We start from the raw sequence: 11,491 nt of genomic DNA on the forward strand, positions 1-11,491 counted from the left end.
GAGACATTCCTCTTACTAACCGCCCTCTTTGTTACAACTTTTTTCCTTGGCTTTTATTACTTTTTGTCCATCTAAGCTAAAGTATGTTGGCTGTTGAAGGTTATATGTAGAACTGCGCAAAAGAAATAGTTGTGTCCTAACACAAAATCTGAATTTCTTTAGGGCTGTATTACAGACACAGTCCTAAGACCTTGATGTTTCTAGTCTTATTTGGTCCTTACATCAATCGATAAGAAATACAACATCTGCTAGCATACAGAGAAACTGAGGCACAGTTTACCTAAATTACCTAAGGTTACCACATTTAGCATGGAGTAACTGGAATACAAAATAACATTAACTTAGAAGCATTCCATTTCTAGCTAATTTATTTAGTGCAACAATAATTTAATCTGTGATAAAACTAACAAAAATCTAAGCAGAAAAGAGATGACAAGAAGATGAAAACTTTGCCCTCAATTTATGGTCTAGCTGATAAGATAGACGTTTAAAAATAGTTGCACAATAGATTGGAAAGGAAGAAATAAAACTGTGTTTCTTCTCAGATGACATGATTATGTAGACAATCCCAAAGAATTGACCCAAAACACCTAAAGCTAATTTGCAAGTATAGCAAGGTTGCATGTTACAAGGTAAATATACATAAACCGACTGTTTTTCTTTATGCTAACAATGAACAATACATATCTGATAAATGACTTGTATCCAAAATATTCAAAGAACACGTAAACCTCAACAATAAAAAAACAACTTAGTTTAAAACTTGGTATAAGATCTGAACAGACATCTCACCAAAGAAGATATACAAATGGCAAATAAGTATGCGAAAAGAGGGTCAAAAGCATATGACATTAGGGAATTACAAATTAAAACAATAATTGGATACTATTACATACCTATTAGAATGTCTAAAATCCATATTGCTGACACCACCAAATGCCAACAAGGATGTGTAGCAACAGGAACTCTCATTCATTGCTGTTTGTAATGCAAAATGATACAGCCACTTTGGAAGGCAATTTGAAAGTTTTTACAAAACTCAGCACAGTCTCGCCATATGAAACAGTTACCATGCTCATGGATATTTGCTCAAATGATTTAAAAATTATGTCCACACAAAACTGCACATGAATATTTATAGCAGCTTGATTCATAATTGCCCAAAAGTAGAAGCAAACGATATCCTTTAGTAGGCAAATGTATAAATTGTGGCACATCCACACAATAGAATGTTATTCAGAAATAAAAAGAAATGAGCCACCAAGACATGCAAAGACATTAAAAACCTTAAACACGTGCTGCTATGTGAGAAAAGCCAGTCTAAAAAGGCTACACATGCTGCATAATTCTAACTATATGACATTCTGGGAAAAGTAAAATTATCAAGGTAGAAAAAAAGATCAGTGGTTGCCAGAAATTTGGTGAATCTAGGGAAGGATAAATAAATGAAGCACAGGATATTTTGCGGGGGAGGGGGGGAAGCTATTCTGTATAACGCTATAACGATAGATATATGACATTATGCATTTGTCAAAGGCATAAGACAGTACGTGTGACATAAATATATATATATATAGTACTTGTCCCAGTTTTTGGATCAGAGTTTTTGGATCAGAGTTTCAGTAGTCATAGATTTACCCTTGTTATGTTGGTGAGGTTGCTTGAGCCTGGGGGAAGGCTTTGTAGATAGCTTCAAGGTAGAGGCTGGTTTCCAGAAACATCAAGCATATGATTAGAGAGTTGGTACTTTCAGCTCCAGGGTGCTAGAGACTAAGTTATGCTTGGGTCCAATAATTTAATCAATTGTGCCTATGTAATTAAATCCCAAATAAAAACTCTGAACACGAAGGCTTGATGGACCATCCTGATTAGAGGATATATAAATGTATAGGAGAGTGACGCACTTTCAACTCCACAGGGACAGAAGCTCCTGTACCTGGGACTCTTTCAGACTTTCCCCTATGTACCTCTTTATCTGGTTGATCAATTGTATCCTTCACAGTAAAACTGTAATCATAAGTATAGTGCTTTCGGTGAGTTCTGTGAGTCATTCTAGCTAATCATCAAACTTGAAGAGAGATTTGGGGCATAACCATACTTGTAGCCCAGTTGGACAGAAGTGCAGACAGATATCATGGGGACCCCATTTGCAGCTCTCGTCTATGTGGAAACTGTCTTGTTAGAGATCTTGTTCTATAACTTGTGGGATCTTATGCTAACACTGGGTTGTTAGTGCCAAAATTGAATTGAATTGTAAAACAGCAAATTGGTGTCAAAGAATTGTTGATGGAATTGAACACACTGTATGAGAGTGAACCCTGACTGAAGACTGTGGACTTTAGTTAATAATAATGTATCAATAGTGGTTCACCAATCGCAACAAATGTACAACACTACTACAAGATGTTAATAGGGTGAAGTGTGTTTGGGGAGATGGGAGTACTTGAGAACTCTCTATATTTGCTCAATTTTTCTGTAAACCTAAAACTGTTCTAAAAAATAAAGTCTATTACTTAAAAATATAATAATTACACAAATAGAGTTGTGTTGAGTGTTTGAAGAAAAAGTTCAGGGGAGTATGGAAAGATATTACAAGGAAACCAAAATTAATCTAGGAATTCAAGGAAGGTATCCTTTGAAGATGTGACTTTTAAGCTTCAGAGTAAGAATTAGCTAAGTTACAAATGTTTCTGGCAAAGAGACTAGCAAACACAAAAGTGTTGTGGTTGAATTAAAGCTTGATGCATTTCAGGAACTGAAAGGCCGTTTTAGTTAGAACACAATAGTAAGGGATGGAATGGTTTAAGACAAAGTTAGAGAAGTGAGCAGGGCTCTACAGCAGCTACTGAAAAATGTAGCATTTAAAATGGTTACTCTAGTTATTGTTTGGAGGATGGATTGAATGTGTGGCCAACTCTGGGATGTGCAAAGATACACAATGAGACTACCTCAATAGTCGAGATGTGTCAATTACAGTGAAGATGGAGAAAATCAGAGAAATCTAAAAATGTTAAGATAAAAAATCAGGAAAGCTTAGCGGTTGGTGGGATGTGGATTAAATATAGGGAAGTACCTATGCTAAGTACCAGGTTTCTGGCATGAGCGAATAGGTGGTGGTGTTGACACACACGCTGAGGTGGTGTGCCCTGAGATGAGCAGATAGAGGAGATGGAAAGATTAGAACATTGTTTTTGATTTATTAACTTTGAAGTGATGTGTGAGTTACCAGTGGGAGTAGGCTGAATAATGCCCCGCCCCCCCGACAAAGATGTCTATTCCTAATCCCCCAAACCTGTAAATATGTAACCTTGCATGATGAAAGGAACTTTTTCAGATGCGACTATATTAAGGATTTTGAGATGGGAAAATTGTTCTGGATTACTCAGTTAGGCATGACCACAGGAGTCTTTGAGAAAGAGAGAGAAAGAAGGAGAAAGGAGATAGATGATCAAAGTTGGTAGTAGAAGACATAAGGAAGAAAATAGAGATTGAAATGTTGTGGCCAGGAGCCAAAGTACACCTGTAACCTCTAGAAGTTGGAAAAGATAAGGAGCAGATTTTCCATTGGAGACTCCAAAAAGGAACCAGCCCTGTCAACATCTTGATATGCCAAATAACCTTGATGTGTCCACCACCTACGTCTGCGTACCTTTGAGAATTTTTAGGAAACCCTACAGTGCAGGCCAAAGCTGGCTGGCTGCCTATTACTGAAAGAGCCCCTGGGGGTGAGAGGGTTGGGTGGGTCAGGGGTCTAGGAAGTCACCAGGGTAGAGAAAGTAAAGTTAACCTGGCTAATGCAGATTCAGATTTCAGATTTGGCCTCGTTGGAGGAGGACTCAACACAGGGACAATGGCAACTGTCTTTTCACTCCTCTCCCTGAAACCCTGTATATCTCTGGTGCCCCTGATCTACTGTCCCTCCACCAGAGCCCAGGGTGAGTGCCTGCACACAAGTAAATACGTGCATGAGCCCTTTAAGAGAATGTCTGGGTTTCCAGCAGCCCTCCATTTCACTGAGAACAGAATCCCTGCTGATTTTCACAAGCAGATGTGTGGGGATTCTTCTTCTCAACACTGGTGCTTTGGACTGGGGAGGCTGGTGTAGGCCTGGAACTCCCTGATTCTCAGGGGGAACCTGCAGAACTGAGATATCCCACCTGATCTTCAACTGCCACACATGGGTGTGGGACCAGCCTATTTCACATCTCTGCCTTCCTACCAGTCTCGAAGTGGTTTCTTCTTTATATCTTTAGTTATAAGAGTTCTGTTCAACTAGTCTTCAAATAGTTCTCCAGGTTGATTGTCCTAGAAATTAATTGTAATTTTGACATGAGAGGAGATGAGCACAGCATTTACCTACTCTACCATCCTACTTGGAACTCTCAACAATCACCTCTTAAAAATGAAGAGATACCGAAGATTCCAAAAATTTAAGAAGCCTTTAGCATGAAGAAACAAACGGGGCGGGGAGGTTGAAATGGGAAGAAACAGTGACAAAAATATTAAAAATTCATCATTAATTTTTTAGAGAGATAAACAACTTATTGCATTCATAAAAAAGGAACAGGATGATATTTTTAAGAAACATTCAAAATTTATATTATAAAAATGAGATCTTTGAGATTAAACGGTATTATGACAAAAACATAAAATTTATAGAATATTTAGAAAATAAGTCAATGATATCTGCAAGAAAACAGAAGTAAACTTACAACAAAGATGGTAAATAGAAGAGAAATAATAAGATGAAGGATTGATCCAGGAAATCTAGCATCCAAATTCTAAAAGTTTCAGAAAGAGAAAATGAAAGGAGAAAATTATCAAACAGCATGCAAGAAGAGTACCAGAATGGAGAACATATGTCTCCAGTTTGACAGGACCCAATGAGTGTCCAGAACAATTCATTTTAGGAAAGACTCACACTATAGCACATCCTTGTGAAATTTTAGAACATTAGAGAAGATCCTAAAAGCTCTCATACAGAAGAAATCGATCATATACCCATTACTAAGAATCAGAATGGACTAGACGTCTTGACAAAAAATGCTTGAAGCTAGAGGGCAATGGAGCAGTGGCTTCAAAATTATAAGGGAAAGTGATTTCTAACCCAGAAGTCTATACTGAGCCAAACTATATTATTCGAGTGTGATAGAAAGAAGACATTTTTATAAACGAAGAATCAAAATGTTTTTCTGTCACAGTCCATTTTTCAGGAAATGAAAGACCGAGTAAATGTGCCTTTGCTGCACAAAATTAAGAATACAACAAGAAAAAGGAAAAGAGGGTGAGAAAGTTCCCACGATACAGAAATTTCAGCACAAGAGAGAGACCAAAGAGTGGAAGGATGATGTTGAAGAGAGATTCTGAGATGACAACTACACAAGAAGCCTGGAAAGCAACAATCTCATTTGAAGTTGGAAGACAGAGAGATCTAGGACAGATCTCTCCAAGAAAAGTGATGTATTTGAACATAGACAAGGATTCTTGCTTCTTGGAATGGGGAGATCAATTAATGATTAAAAAAAAAAATTAGAGTACAAAGCAGTGTGAAAAAAATGAGGCAAATTGACCAAGAAAGGAAATGTAATCATATCACTCTACATGACTCATCCTTGCATAATATTTATGTAGCCATAATAAAAGCAGCACATTATCAGTTTAGGCCCGAACTATGATCATAGTTTAGATACTGACGCTAATGTAGTTATTTTCCAGAACATGTTGCTTTAGGACTTTCAGTGGTCTGATACAAAAATAGATCCACAGATATAAATACTCTCTAACGATTACCATAATGGTGTACAACTAACCAAAAATTATATTAATTCTCTTCTTATTAGATAATTATTAAAATCTCCTTAATGTTCCAATGTATGCCTTAAATGCAGTGATGTAATTTAAAAGGCCGCCTCCTTGGATCACCTCCTGGTTTATAATGTTGCTTACAGATAGAAGTAAAGATGAGAATAACCACATTTTAATTCCATTTTCAGAACTGAGAATTTTATCTTTTTAAGTTTCCTGAAATATTAATAGTGAATAGTACTATCTCAATTAGCATTGTTGTTATTCTAAAGATTTATCTTTACCATAGAGACAAAAAAACAGTCCATCACTTGCAGGTCACTTGCTCTATCGAATTATGTAACTTCCTCTTCCTTGTTAAAATCTCAGCCACGTGACAAACCAGACTGCCGTAAACTCCTTATGATGTTAGTCTTTTTTCTGGAACACACTTCCCTCCTCAGGGGTTTTATATCAACAAGATTATAAACAATGTTTTGTCGAACAAGAAAACCACCACTTAAAATACTCTACAGCTGACTTTCCTTGAACCTATCTGTTTATGTACATTCTAGAGAATCTCACTTAAAAGAGAATATGTTACTGAAAAAATATATATATATACTGCAAATAATATTTTATTAATTCAGTCACTTTTTAAATGTGCAATGGGTGTTCCTTATTAAAAGAGAACACTGAAATAAATCATTTTGTAAAGCCTAGACATTTGTGAAAGGCGAAGAATTATTCCTTAGTAAATATCACTTTTTCAGTTTGGATATTTATAGCTGGTTATTTTATAATAGAACATTCCTGTGTAAATAATAGTCTCTGTTGATAAATTATTATTTTTTCAGGTATTTGCAATGTTTCTAAAGCTATTTTTTAAGTTTTCCCATCATAGGTGATTTTACCACAGTGAAGTGGTCATCTCCACTAAAAAATTTTGTCACAATCATGAGCCACACCTTTGACAGGTGATAAAAATATGGTTGGTTGACATACCAATAAATTAAACATAGCTTGTAAATACGTTAAATTAATTAATCAAATTAGCATAGCTTGTAAGTATATTAAATTAATGTATAGTATGGTGTTTGGCTCCCTTTTCAAAAGGCATAGATTGAATTCCGCTTTCTTAAAATATTAGAATGAATTTTACTGTATTTAGAAATTACTTTCACAAAATAGAAGTATTTTGTGGGCTTGCAGAAATCTTTTAAAGCAAAGGTAAAGTAACTTGTGACTTAAAAAAAAAAGGAGTTCCAATTGTCAATTAAGTCATTTCTTTTGTTTAAGCTCTATTTTCTCCTTTCTTGCACTGGCCATGCTGGATAATACTTACAAGGAGAGAAATTAAAATATCGGTTAGCCCACCTGATACAGGATTTCTCTAATAGAAAATATAAAGAAGTCATTGATAATATATAAGAGTAGAGGTGAAATAGTTATGTTGGTAGAAGGATACAGCTCTTTCTATATCAGTGTTCAAATCAATTATTATAGGAACGTTAACTACAATAGTTTGTGGCCACTTATATTTAGTTTAATTTTTAATAACATCTGGAATATCTAAGAACATCTGGATTCTGTTAAGAAAGTAAAATCCCTGAAGTCTCCAAATACACCCACATTCCACAGGAGATAGGCCATTGCCATTGGGTCACCCTGTGTTCCATCATTAATTGACTGGTGTTTCTCTGCTACATAGGTCAATTCTCTTTCAATATGGTAAGAATTGTATTTGCTTTTGACTGAGGAATTCTATTTGGGATTCCTCCCTAAGTTGTGAATACATACACCCTTAAAAAGGATGCCAAATACTCTGTTCCAAGTTACACATAACCAAAAATGTTCCAGATGTTCAGAATTGACCATATTAGTTGTATTTATGCTGCTAGGAAAATGCATAATTTCCAAACTTTATTCACCTAAAAAATTACTATCATTTCTTTCATTTATTTAGTTTCTTGTGTGTGGATAATGGAGCGATTATATTAATTTGACCTTTTGAATCTCACCCTCATCCTTCAGCTCTTGTTATTGCTCTTACCATATAATTTTACATGTAAGCAGAAGTAGTCTTTTCTCTGCTTTTCTCCTGTGTTGTTTCTTCTTTATGAATCATTACTTCATCTTATAGAAATTCCCTTAGCGCTGAGGCTATGCTTTAAATGTCTTAAATGCCTGGCACAATGCCTAAGGAACAGAAAACTTTTCTAGAATTCTAAAATTATTTTATTTTCCTGTTTCTAGGATCCACATTGTTTTTCACCTCTTAACAACTCAGAATTTAAGATTTCCATAATTATCAATGCCGATAGAATATTTCAGCTGCCAGGCCAAAGAGTAAGACAGTTTTTTTTTTTTTTTTTGCCTGCTCACCTTTCCCCTTTAGCCATGCTCAAAAGGTACCTCTTAAATAGTCACCTAGTTAATTATTTGCATCCATGGCACTCCAACTTGTACATTTTTAACTTAAGTTTAGATTCCTTGTTGTCACTTAAAATTCCTTCAAAAAGATTACACAATGAAGTAACTCAAAACCACTAGGTAAGAAGCAGATTGCCTGTACAATTAAAAACAACAAAACAAGGCCAGAAAGTGATGCAATTTCCTTATCTCGCCCTGCACTATTTCAGAAGTTCTAGTTTCCTCTCTGAGAATCAGCCTCTTGTCTAGTAATTGACTTTATGCAGTCCTACCCTCTGCAAAGCAGGCCTGCATCACAATAAACCTAACGTCTGTTAGAGATGTGTATAAAATGAGCAGGAGAATCTTTCAGGTGAGCGATCTGGGCCTGACATATGAAATTCGGAGAAATAGGTGTATTGTTGTTCTCTGAAATCAGAGGTCTGGATAAGGATACCCAGGAACAACAACATAGATGATGAGAACATAGATGACCAGAATTTCAGGAGGCAGAGCAGCATTCTGAGCTACACCACGGGCACAAAAATAGGCAATATTCTATGTGCACAGTATAAGTGAATCTTTTATTAAAAGTAGGGAGTTATCACTAGAACTCTTGAAAAATAACAGGACGACGTCTATTTTTTTTTTTTTTTAAGTCTTAAATCCTAAGAGCCAATGAGGAATGTGTGATCTGATCCATTCTACAAAGTGGGAGGCACAAGCACTGTCCTATCTCTTGGCTCTCTACGGTCTTATAGCTAAACCCCTCCTGGTGTCCTCCAAAGATCTGTAAATACCTGTATATGTTACTTTTCCATACGCTCAAGTATATCCCCTCAGTCCCATTTTCCCGGAACCTCTCTTCCAGAGCTCCATCTGAGAAATTTGCTCTTCTAGCAGCTGCAGAGCTGTTTTCTAAGACTTTCCATCATCATGGTCCTTAACCTCACACCACTGCTCTCCTACGCACAGTCCCTGACTCCTGCATCCCCTCATTCACTCTCTCATTTGGGGAGAGCATATCTTTTACTAGCTTCTTGAGAAAAGGAGCATGAAAAGGTAAAGTGTTTAAAAGGCTTCCCATTTTTCAAGATTTTATTCTAGATAATAAAAGAAAATAAAATTATAGAAGAACGGAGGTTGGAAAAGTGACTTTGACTGAAGAATTGGTGTTAAGATTTGAAAGGGAAATATATTATTGTTGCAGTTTGCTCTGAAGCTATTCTGATCGTTTTCTTAGTACAGCCCGTTCTTGATAAAATCATATGTGCATTCATTTAAAGCTTTGCATTCTGCAGAAGCATACACTAAAAATAACAGAGCATATGGAATAAAGAGAGTTAGGGGCAGACCACACTGCCCAATTTTATAACAAAAGCACCAACAAAACAATAAACATCTATTAAAAAAATAAAAAAGTAACTCAGTTAATCTCAACTAGGAGTCTTTGATCTTGGGGCTTGCGCTTTCTTCTTTGGGATACAGGGGCATTTGTTTCCAAGAGATCAGATTTATCTAAATTAAAAAAATCTGATTTAGAAGCTTTCATCATGCTCTTTTAAACACAGAGGGTAATATTTTTGCAACTTCTTTATCTGTCTTCACGCCTTCACCAGATGGCTTAATGTTGGGAAATGCATAGCATTTCTTAAAAACACTAACCCAGCTCTTGCTTTCACTAAAGGAAGGAAGCACTCTAGGATCTCTTTCTTAGGTATTCATATGTTGCTAAGGCTTGTTCTTTAATTGTGAAGAAACTTTGCTTCTGATTTCTTAGAAATCATATGCTGGAAAAATTGTGTATGAACCAAAGAAACTTCGGTGTTCTTACTCTGATTCATCCCGCATTTACAAGTTGTGTATGAGCTAATTCACATCGTCAAAACATATGTGATAGCACAACAGACCACATGTTTCATTCTTCCAAAGACTTTGGGGAATACGCCACCCCTAGAATCCTCCCACTATTTTGGTTTTGGTTTGCTTTTCTCCTGGTTTCCTCAATCCTTTCTCCATGTTTCCTTCCTTCCTTCCTTCCTTCCTTCCTTCCTTCTTCCTTCCTTCCTTCCTTCCTTCCTTCCTTCCTTCCTTCCTTCCTTCCTTCCTTCCTTCCTTCCTTTCTTTCTCTTTCATTTTTCCCCCCTATATAAACAAAGAAAAAAATATGCTTGATTTAGTTAGGATTAAGTTCAGTTGCACATAGAAACCTAAAATAAAGTGGCATTTTAAAACATGATAGACATAAATTTTTCTCAAATAAAAGAAATCCAGAAATAAAATCATCTCATGATGTAAAATTCCTGCTCTCCTCCAGCCATTGCAACCACATTCCAGACAACAGGAAGGAAGAACAGCAGATGGGCCAGAATGCACAGGCATGTCTTCCTTTCATGAAGCCTTCTGAGATGCTTCAAAGAACAATTAAATTATATCTCATTGGCTGTATCTAGTTGCAGAAGGGTCTAATATCTTGTATCCAAGCCTGTTTCCCGGTGTTCTGTTATTCAAGAAGGGAGAATCAATATTGTGAGACAATCTATATTCTTTGCCACGATATTATTTGAAAATATTTAATATGTATCAAGAAGTTTTAATATGCCAGAAACTGTCAAAGATAAGTGAAACTTGATTTCTACCATTAAAGATACATGACAATATGATACACAAAGTTAGTCATAAGAATTCATGGTGAGTCACAGAACATGGATTCAAGCCCAGTTATGGAAGGGTGCTTTACCCAGCGTGCACAACTGAAAATTACATTTGTTTAACTTTTCTCTTTATATAGCTTTATTGCCACTTGTTTCACAGTTGCACCCAGGAATGGGAAAACCACCTTGAAGTAGATTTTTCTTACGTGGGGAAGAGCAAGAGCCAATTCAATTAAAGAACTCAGAGACTTCTGGGAGGAAAGGAAGCTATACTCTAATCCTCATTCCCTAAGATTTGAAACTATGGAGATCTTTCAAAATCAATAAGGATGGCCCAGATAAAATTTTAGGGCTAGGTATGGGAAATGGGACACCTGAAATAGAGTCATTGTAAAGTTAGAAAGGGAGCCAACTCTGGTACTGACTCAGAGAGGAGTGACGGAATGGTGCATCTGGGACCTGTGAGGTTGGGTCCTGGGACTAGACCTGGCTTAGTCAACTTGTGCTTAGGAAGCACCTGAACATCTGAACGGGGCAGGTTGCTTCTAAGTGCAAGATGGGTAGTGGTACTGGGGCGTGACCCATCCCATATAGGGAGAAAATGCCTTATGTGCTTGCCTGAGGCAAGGCCAAGGCCTGTT

Source organism: Pteropus medius, unplaced genomic scaffold, assembly GCF_902729225.1.
Source record: "Pteropus medius unplaced genomic scaffold, Ma_sr-lr_union100, whole genome shotgun sequence".
Classification (NCBI taxonomy): domain Eukaryota; kingdom Metazoa; phylum Chordata; class Mammalia; order Chiroptera; family Pteropodidae; genus Pteropus; species Pteropus medius.